Source organism: Adiantum capillus-veneris, chromosome 3, assembly GCF_014529385.1.
Source record: "Adiantum capillus-veneris isolate H3 chromosome 3, ASM1452938v2, whole genome shotgun sequence".
NCBI classification, from domain to species: domain Eukaryota; kingdom Viridiplantae; phylum Streptophyta; class Polypodiopsida; order Polypodiales; family Pteridaceae; genus Adiantum; species Adiantum capillus-veneris.
In genome coordinates this window covers 143,151,865-143,163,085 of record NC_140933.1, presented here as the reverse complement: position 1 = coordinate 143,163,085, position 11,221 = coordinate 143,151,865, and positions in this window count along the sequence as shown.

Sequence of the window (11,221 nt, the reverse complement as noted above, 5' to 3'; positions counted from 1 at the left end):
AGGAATAGCAGTTGTTTGCATATAAGATTACATATTTTTTCCCAACTTAAATAGTTGTTTGCTTCAAGATCCTAGGATAGAGACAAAATGGGAGTTTATTTAGCCAATTTAAAGGAAATCAACACAATGACTCTTAAGGTAGATTATTTCAATGTGAGGTTACTCACTCCTTTCCTTGCTCCTCTTTAAAAGAAATCATTTGGTGGAAGATTTTTGCAATCCCCCCCCCCCCCCCCCCCCCCCCCCCCCCCCCCCCCCCCCCCCCCCCCCCCCCCCCTCCCCCCTGTGACCAACATCACTAAGCAGGACACTTTTCTAAAGCATCTCTTGCATTTTTATTCTTTTACCCTTATCAACATCTTGCATAGGGCGGCCAAAGGCCTTCAAGGTGAAGCTAGGGATTCATGCAGATAGATGTGAAAAATAGAATCTCTTGGAATTCTTCTTCTTTAGATCTCACTTATATGAGTGGGTACCTCCTACTCATTGCTTCTCTTAGAAAAGTAAAAAGAGAATATTCTTTAACTTTTTTTTGCAAATGTTTTTTTGAGTAAGGTTTCATGGAAAATCGAGTAGCCTGGCTATGAATAGAGCCCGAACTTGTGTACCTTTCATTGAGTTTGCAAACAATACATTCGCAATGAAAATTTGAATGATATTTTTCATTTTGTTTTGTCGGGCAAAAAGTGCTCAAATTGTATAGCAACTCACAATACTTCGTCTATGAGGTAAGGTATTTTGTAAGAAATAGAAAGATTAGGGCTACAACGTTGATGAAATTTATATATTTCTAGTTATCTTTTTACGTTTAACTATGTAACATGGGAAAGTCAAAAGAGAGTAAATCCCACTTGAGAAAACGTTGGAAGATAGCTCTTCTAATAGTTCCCTCTTTTTGACAATTAGGGAAAGTTCTTTCCCCTCACTTTTCCACTTTACATTTTTTATCCCACATGGAAGAGGATTATCCCTAAAGGGAAATTGGTATTCTCAAGAGAGAATTTGACATTCCCTTCAAAATCCACTCCAGGGATTTTAAGCACTAAGCAGGAAAAAACATGGGAATGTGAGTTCCCTTATGGTAATTTTAAGTGGGAATGTGTCAAAAGTTTCTTGTGACTCCACCTTCTCCTCCGACCTCCACACAACTATGGACTACGAGCCCCATCCAAATTCAAGACTCTGTTGCACATCCCAGAAGAGCTCTTCTCCACTCATTTTTCTGGTGAGGAGGGAAAGGTCGCAAAAGCGAAAGCCTCTTGTCTACGGAATGAGAGTCTTGTCTACAGAACGAGAGAGAGGTTTTAATAAGAAAGAGATACATTTAGAGAAAAAACTATAAGGTAATACCTTTTGTAATGTGTTTTGATTTAATAAGTGAAGTTTTCCATGGTTGTTTATGAGCATACCATTATTTATTATTTAGAGAACAATCCATTTCATATGTGTGCCTTAAATTCCATGTGGGAAGCCTATTGAATAGGTGACTAGTATCATTTGTTTTGAGACTGAGATTTGTATAAGTTTACAAGGGAAATGATGTCCGTCTTTTGACAAATTACATTGAATTAATTTGTTTATTTTAATTTAGTATTCATTATATTTGTTGATTTTCATGGTTTGTTCTCTTAACATCCATTGCAACTGAAAACACATTACAATCTACACTTCTGTTCATTTGCACTTCAACATGTATTTTTGCAAAAACATGTGCTTCTAAAATTATTATGTTACTAGCATACATAAAATAGCAGGTCATTACATTCCGTACGAAATGCATATGAGGGGGGATGGCTCATTGTGAGAACATCCGTATCTTGTTCGTATGTAGGGGGGTAGGTTAAAATGTAAGATACCGTACATAGGGGGGTTTCTTTAATTTTGATGCACGTAGGTGACATCCCCCCATTAGTGAATCCCTCGGGGCCTAGCCTTGAGCTTAATGCCCATGCTTACGAGGCTAGTGCTAATCCATTGTAATTAGAGAAGCATTCTTAATCTAATATCTACTTTCTTCATTAGTCTAATTCTTCTATATGCCATTATGTCATGAAGTAGTTCCACCTTTCTCATTATTCTAAATTTGAGTGTGTGTGATGACTTCTTGCTTGACCACTCCTATCCTTCTATGAGCGTTTGATTTGTGATATTTAACATCTCTAATTAGGTTGATTGAGTTGGTTCTTAATCTTGTAATTAGTGTATATGCGCTATTGTTAGCTTGTGTGTGGATGGGTTTTATGAAACTCTAGCACCATTCACCTTGTGTGTGTAGCTTTTGATTGGCATGTGGTGATTGGAGAGGCCAACACCAATGCAATGTTAGACAAGGGGAACTAGAACCCAAGAGTCCACCACCCAACCACCCACTATATAGCATGGCCCCTGGGCTTTTGTCCTAGTTGGACTCCCTTTCCACACTGCCTAGCCCCGGCCTTGCCATTGTTTTGACATTACTCCCCCCTTAAAGAGGAGTTTTCGTCCTCAAAAACAAAAGTGGGGAACTTCTTCTTAAGAACACTAATGTTTTCTCAAGTGGCATCCTTCATGGATCCAACTCTTTGGTTGACTGGAACACGATTCAGCAGGAGGTTCAATGAAACCAAGAGTAACATCTTGATTTTTCACATTGTTGTCCATTTACAAACATCTTGTGTTACCGATTCCTATCCAATTATAGTGTGTAGACTCCATTTAGAATACACATGAATATGAAAAACGAGTTATCACACAAAGTTGTACCCTAAAGAGTACCTCTTTTCACTTTCCATGAAAGTAGCTTGCTAACATGACTCATTAGCCAAGTGTAAGTCCGTGGCTTGTTTTCCAAGTTCATCATTAGTAAAAAACCCGACCTTAACGAGTGTTCAAGATTGAGAACCTGACTTATGCATGAAGAGACTACCTAGTCGCAACATGCGTTAACTGATAGTAAGTAAATTCCAAGAAGAGCAATAAATGCTTATTAATTGGAATGCTTGGTGCTAATGTACGCACTTTGAATATCCTTTAGCCCAAGATTACACTTAGTAATCTGCCTATCCCCTTGGATAACTGACAGTACTGAGGTGTGTTTCCCCCACGGTTTACATATAGTCTTCCAAGATGACTGGTAGACGGGGAATCACAGTAGCATATAACATTGTTGAGGAATAAAAAATGTCTTGAATAACCATCGTGGTTAACTTGAAAAAGTCTACAAACACCTAAACCAAGCCATGACCTCTATTGGTGATTAGTACACGTAAAAGTAATCTCATAGAGATAGTGCACATAGAGTGCAAAATGCTTCATAAGCAACAACTTGAGAAATATGCATGCCATTCCAAATCAGCCTTTGCTAAACACTAGGGCCCATAACACTTAGTGTGCATGCATTTAGCAAAAAGCTGATCCAAACCTGTATATCCATGATCCTCCTTGCTAGTCCTGATGGCGAATGTGATGTGCATAACACATATTAAAGAGGAATGTAAATAGTTCCAAAAAGAAACTAAATACTTTCAGTGGTAATCATTTTCAAAACTTGCTAAAATGTTTGAACCATAATATAAGTGAAACATTAATCACTTCTAGGGACAACAATGAAACGTTTTCATTAACCACTCAGAACCTTGCTATATGTATAAACAACCACCTGTAATGTTGTTTAGTAGTACTTGTACCTGAACAAGTCATTCTAAGTATCCAACAATTTTTGGCCACCAAAATTGCTCCTGATATGTCGTGCTGAAAATTGTCTAGAAAATAGATTTGACCAGCACCTAGGGACTTTGTCGTGACACATATTTGAAATAGTGGGTGCTAGTGTCAATCCCAGAGACTCATATTCACCACACGTGGAATATGTCTCAACTAAGGATGTTTGAAAAAAGAACATCCTACAAGTACAAGATGTACTTGTGTGTGGAGGTAACTCTAAACATTCTGCGACAAGAGTGAGACGGACCCTCTTTCATTGCTCCACACTGGCTAAACCAAACTTCTTGAGTCCCTAGACCATGTTGTATCCCATGTGACAACATGTGCCAAATCGAACCTGACAAGTGGATTCTAACAGCATAATGTACATTGGACACTACGGCCCAAAATACTTGTTTTGACCTACCCTTGGCATGGCCTTGGGGATTGAACTGAAAGTTCAGTTACCGATATTCAAATGCACAGGAGCACGTCTCCCACCTGTGAAACAACCAAGCAAGAGTGCACTAGAAACCCTGGGTGTTTCCTTCACAATCCAAATCCGTTGGGTAGAATCTACATCGTCAAACCCCTTAGTAAGACCCTTTGTAGAAGCTGCTCAACTAGCAGGTAACAGTAACGAACATAGTTAACCGTGTATAGAATGATGAGAATCAACTTGAAAAGTGGATTTTTTCCACTACCGCGTGGTAGATTGAGAAATTGCTTCCTTGAAAGTATAACGGAAATAGATCAAACTATGATCCTCAATGCCTATGGGTTGATTTAGTAAGCACCCGTTGGGTTGTACCCCAAAACTGTGATGCCATAGACACTCGTAGTGCTATAGGGAGAGAGCAAGAAATCCACACAAGTGAGATGCCTAGCTCGTATCAACAGCCATGCTGTCTCAACTGTTTGCTGTCTCTAGACTCCATGATATAGATCAGCTGATGTGAGTTCAAGAGTAGCAAAAACTCAACTTAAGCGTCGCACTAGAAACATGTAGTGCAAAAATAACACCTTAATCATCCGAAATGACAAGACTCTTGCTCGTCCATTAACGTTGATGTATTTGATGTGTACTCCACTGGGAAGATCTGTTCGATCGTAAGAACAATCACCCAAGGAATGCCAATAGTTGGGTCCTACTCAAAATCTGACAATGGCTCTTAGCCAGCCTGTGTGTGGCTCCTAGCTCTTACGGCAATCAATGTTCAATCGATATACTTGCTGAGAGTTAGAGCACCTTGGCTCATGCTGACTCCCAAACAAATCATGTATCAAAAGCTTCTTAGAAAGTCTTCATTATTCTTGAGAAAAAGAAGAAAAAGAGAGAGAAGAAGAGCATGCTAGGCTGAGGAACTTTCCTTAAATTTCTAAAGTGTGTGCTCTTAGGTATCTTATGCCTAATTTGCAGCTTATCCTTTAAGCATACCCCAGTTTTCTGGTATGACGCTCTCATCGAGCGAGATAACAAAAAAACACAAATCAAATCCTGACCATCTACCATATATGGGGTCGTGATTGTATGAAGATGACTTGAACAGGGCACTTTGCTGATGAATCAATTCCAAGTTTTAGGTTCTTTTTAGTGGTGTTGTGCGTGGACAGCAACCAAAAATCATGTCAAACAATCCAGAACTTATCTTGTCCATATCAAAGTGTCTGGTGTTGTAGCAGAAGCGTGTTTCAGGAGGCGGTAGAATTAAATCCACCTAGCTAGCATGCCATGTATACATAAACTTAAGCCCTTAGCAAAAACCATAAGTGCCTTGTACAATTTAAACTGATAGAGATTTTGTTATCTGATATTCCCTATTTTGCCAGGTACCTGAAGCCTTGCTTCCTATAAAATTGCCAAAGCACTTTGCTGTGCACAATGACAGTAATTGCCAAGTAAGGTTAAACAGGGAAAAATAAGAAAAACTTAAACTTCGCTAACCTGGTTGTTGCTGTAACAGGGAAAAACAAGAAAAACTTAAACTTGGCTAACCTGGTTGTTGCTGTAACCAGTTTGCCCGATATTCCATGGAAGAAAACGTGTTTGAAAATGGCACATAGCCATACCTGCTGCACGAGTTAGGTCTGTCGTATGTACAGATATGTCCCTTGTATCATATACGCCCGTCTGTTTCTCATGAAATAACCTGCTGGCATATTGTCAAGTTCGTCCCAAGTTTGTATGCTCATATTAGAAGCCAAACATGGAAGTCTTGTCTTTGCCTGATACTTTTCAGTAGACCCACTTTGGATGCTACCATGCCTCAGAGCTACAGATACTCTTGCTCATAGACAAATGTCCTAGTAAAAGAAAGTTGACCTTGTCGAGCAGTCACAAATAATCGACCTTGTTGAATTTTACAATGTATTGAAAAAGAAAACATAAAAATAAAAATTTCTTGCAAATTATGTACCTCGTACTTGCTTGGCTTGATTACGAAGACGAATCCTTGCTCCAGTGAAAACAAGCCCTAACAATTTTCTTGACAGCTTCTTGAAATGGTTGTTAATGGTAGGTCCTGTCGAGCACATGTTTCCTCCTTCATCAAGATTAGCAACAGACCATGCCGATCTCCTTAAGATTCTCCAGCACTACCATGCCCTAACCTTTGCGAGGCATGGACAGAAGCCTTGTTGTGAAACGAGATCATGACACAGTGCCTGCGTTGTCAAGCATCCGTGAACCTCAAACCATGTTTACTCTTGAGTCAAAGCTTTGCACAAAATGTCACAAGCCATGCTTGTGTTTGGAGTGTTGAACGTGCAATCATGCATAAGAATCATCCAAGACATGCCGTGCATGCTTGCTTGTGTCACAAAAAGCTGGCGCGACAAAAGCATCTTGTGCTTGCCGTCTCAGTAATCCCGCGAATCGACATGCTATGTTGCCAATATCTTGCATGTGGCATGACCATGCATGCCCAGCGTTTTGCAGCTCTAGCAATTGCTTGCACTGCATAATTTTAATTAATCAATAAGAAAAGCGAACAAAATATGCATACCATGTCTGTGACTTGTGTGTAGATTGCCTCCCAGAACTGAGAAGCTTCCTTGCCACATGACTGTCATCAGAATTCCTGATTGCATGTTATTGACAGCTTCTGAAGACGAGGTTGAGTCTGAAAGTTTGTGAGTTGTCGATCCCTGAAGTCTGCAAAATCTCTTATATCTACAGCTTAGGACTAAACAGTTTGGTTTTCCGAGGCTACTAAACCCCAAGGCATTGACTCAATGACTTCAAAAATAAGGGCATGCTTTCATGATTTGCATAGCAAAGAAGAGGATGCAGAAGAGGGTTGTGGAGTTCTTGGCATGCTTCATGAGAAGGAGAAGCTCGGCGTGTGTAGTCCCCTTTCCCTTTCACTGGTATCAGAGCTCAGGGGAGGAGAGCTATGGAGGAGGGGGAAGATGGCTTTGCATGGCTGTGTGCATCTCTCTCTCTCTCTCTCTCTCTCTCTCTCTCTCTCTCTCTCTCTCTGTCTCTCTCTCTCTTTGAAGAAGGAGGAAAAGATAAGGGCGTGCTTTTATGATTTTCATAGCAAAGAAGAGGATGCAGAAGAGGGTCGTGGAGTTCTTGGCATGCTTCATGAGAAGGAGAAGCTTGGCGTGTGCAGTCCCCTTGCCCTTTCACTGGTATCAGAGCTCAGGGGAGGAGAGCTATGGAGGAGGGGGAAGATGGATTTGCATGGCCTTGTGCATCTCTCTCTCTCTCTCTCTCTCCTTGAAGTAGGAGGAAAAGACAAGGGCATGCTTTCATGATTTGCATAGCAAATAAGAGTGAAAGGGCAAGGGGACTGTACACCCCGAGCTTCTCCTTCTCATGAAGCATGCCAAGAACTCCACAACCCTCTTCTGCATCCTCTTCTTTGCTGTGAAAATCATGAAAGCATGCCGTTATCTTTTCCTCCTTCTTCGAGAGAGAGAGAGAGAGAGAGAGAGAGAGAGAGAGAGAGAGAGAGAGAGAGAGAGAGAGAGAGATGCACAAGGCCATGCAAAGTCATCTTCCCCCCTCCTCCATAGCTCTCCTCCCTTGAGCTCTGATACCACTGAAAGGGCAAGGGGGCTGCACAGGCCGAGCTTCTCCTTCTCATGAAGCATGCCAAGAACTCCACGAACCTCTTTTGCATCCTCTTCTTTGCTACGCAAATCATGAAAGCATGCCCTTATCTTTTTCTCCTTCTTCAAAGGGGGGGGGGGGGGGGGGGGGGGGGGGGGGGGGGGGGGGAGAGAGAGAGAGAGAGAGAGAGAGAGAGAGAGAGAGAGAGAGAGAGAGAGAGAGAGAGAGAGAGATGCACAAGGCCATGCAAATCCATCTTCCCCCCTCCTCCATAGCTCTCCTCCCCTGAGCTCTGATACCAGTGAAGGGGCAAGGGGACTGCACACACCAAGCTTCTCCTTCTCATGAAGCATGCCAAGAACTCCACAAACCTCTTCTTTGCTATACAAATCATGAAAGCATGCCCTTATCTTTTAACGAGTGGGGTGTTTTACTAATGATGAACTTGGAAAACAAGTCAAGGACTTACACTTGGCTGATGCGTCATGTTAGCAAGCTACTTTCATGGAAAGTGAAAAGAGGTACTCTTTAGGGTACATCATAGTGTGTATACTTCATTTAGAATACACATGATTATGCAAAATGAGTTATCACACAAAGATGTACCCTAAAGAGTACCTCTTTTCACTTTCCATGAAAGTAGCTCTGATACCAATGCTAGACAAGGGGAACTAGAACCCAGGAGTCCACCACCCAACCACCCACTATATAGCATGGCCCCTGGCCCTTTGCCGTAGTTGGACTCCCTTTCCACACTGCCTAGCTCGGCCTTGCCCTTGTCTAGTCCTTCCTTGCTGTTGTCCTGACATGCAATTAGTATGTGCTTGTCATCAATGTGCTTTGAGATTCTAGTCTATGGTAAGTCCGACTTTGGTGGGCTTAATGTGTGTAGGTGATGCTTGATTGATGATGTGATTAGAGTTAGTGATTCATGGCTAATCTCTATTGTATTGGATGAACATTTTCTTGAATCCTCTCATTCGATACATCCGATGCTCGTGCTTCCATGCCCTAGCCGGGTTGCCGGTCCTAGGATTGATAATTTTGTTGGTCTTGGGTTGATTAGGCTATGCTATGATTCCCCCCAACATTTGGCGCCATTGCCAGGGATTGATAACCTAAGCTAGTGAGTATAGGCTGTTTAGAATAGAGTAATTTCACTACTAATTCCATTGGTTTTGAGTGTGTGTAACTCAATTTTGGTTTGATTTGATGATGTTGTGCAAGTAATTGAAGCTAAGTTTTGAGTTATGAATACTCTAAACCCCCAACTTCACTAACTTCTCACTAACCCTTGCTAATTTTGCTTCATTTCCATGCTAATTGTACTAATTCCATGCTAACTTTTACTAATTTTTGACTAGCTTGTTAACCTAACCGCTAACATTTGAAGTATAATGTATGTTTAATCCCCTTATAAGAGGTGGAATCAACACTTTTATCAAGTTGCTAATCCATGCCTAATTTGATGATTTGACTGTTAGATTTTTTGCTTCCAATGGTCAATTTTGGAGCCGATTTGATGTTGCACACACTTGTGTGTGCAATGATGCGTCTTTGCGTGGAGCAAAGGAATAGCTTGCAGTGTGATTACGATGTAAGTGCATTCATTTTCTTGAGTCAATTCTTGATTGATTAATGCATGCCATGGATGGACATAGTGATTAGTTTTCCTCTAAGCGATCTTAGGCGATGACCTCGTCATAGCGGATAGTGGTTCAATGTGTGCTAATTATTTGCTAAAATTAGGTGCGTAAATCAATTGACTTACACTTTGCACCTAATTTGATTCACTTGGAATGAAATTGATGGTCAAGTTTTGACTAATGAACTTTGTGCGTGTCAAGATAATGCTTAATTCTCATCAAGAATTCATGTGTGTGCATAATAATCATTGTGTGTGGAAACAATTGTCAAAAAATTCAAGTGTGTGCATGCATATAAATTGATGATATGTGAGTATGCAATCATGTAATTGATGTGTATGTCAGGCTAATTCAATCATTCGATAAGCCTAAAAGCCAAAAAATTGGGCAAAAATTGAGTGTGTGTGCCTGCCCAAGACCACTTGATTTTCAATGATTGATGGTCAATTGGGGCACCCAAATGATTTTTTATTGTGAAATGTGTATGAAAAGTGTGTGCTATTATTAGATGTAAGCCTAAATGCATTGCCAATTGAGCCAAATTCGAACTTTTGTGCTTAATTTTTGAGTATGTGCATTGCTTGATTGGGACAAAATAGTGTTAATTTTTTAGAACTTAAGCATGCATGCATTCATTTATGCTTGATCAAGTTTGCAGATTGGCCATTGCAATGAGGTATTGATGGATTTTTTGCAAATAATTTGCTCTAAATTTGGGTGTGCATGCCTACTCAATGGCATTTGATGTCCAAATTGAAGATGAATGATTGGTTGGTCACCAATTGTGATGATTAGTAGACCAACAAAATATTGGTGTGTGCATTGTTGATGACTCAATTGATATGCAATGTAATACCATTGTCGTGTATGTCTATTTGATTGAAAATGGTAAAATTTTTGTTAATTTGTGCATTTGCAAATGCCATAATCAAGTAGCCTCACAAACCAAATGACGAATCCGACAGGGTTTGGACGATTAGAGGAATGGGATATGAGCAGTTCATTTTGTAGTGATTAAAAGCTGGGTTTGTATCGGCCAAGGACAATTAGGTCACTTGTTTGTGCCAATTGGTTTTAAGTGACCGGGGATAGTGGAAATAAGCAATTCATATAGCAATGATTACGATGAATTCTAGAATGGTCAATGAGAGAACAAATGCGATGGTATTGCTTAAGTGTATGCTCAAATGACTAGCATTTTGCATTGTTTGGACTTGAAATTTGATTATTTGTGCGTACATAAATCCGAATTAGAAGCATGTGTCCAAGGAAGCAGGTGATTGAAGCAAACCAAATGAGAGCTTGAGTTATCATGTGCATGTTGTTAAATTTTGGAAAATTGTCAGATGTGATTGGAGGAATTAAAACCGATATAAACGTAAATGCTAAGTATTGGTACACATTTGAATGGCCTTATGTTCATCATCAATCAATGATTTGCAAACATTGCAAATGATAGTTGATCGTTTTTTATGATTGTGTGTGCTCAATGTTTAACAAATGTGGTTGATCTTGTGATAGACGGATAATCTCTCTCTCTCTCTCTCTCCCTCTCTCTCTCTCTCTCCTGCACACCCGTGTGAACATGCCCTTCATGTATTTTATTTTTGTTTGAAAAAAAACAATACACACAATCATCTTTGCTCGCTGGAATCTCTCGCTACCTATTTTGGAGAAGGATGTAGAAAGGGTATTGACCCATTTGAATGAGTGTCAGCTATATATTGCAGCTAAGAAGACTGAGTTTTTGCTCATAGAAGTTACTTATCTGGGTTATATTATTTCTACAAAAGGCATCAAGCTAGACCCCGTGAAGGTGGAATAGGTACGTAAT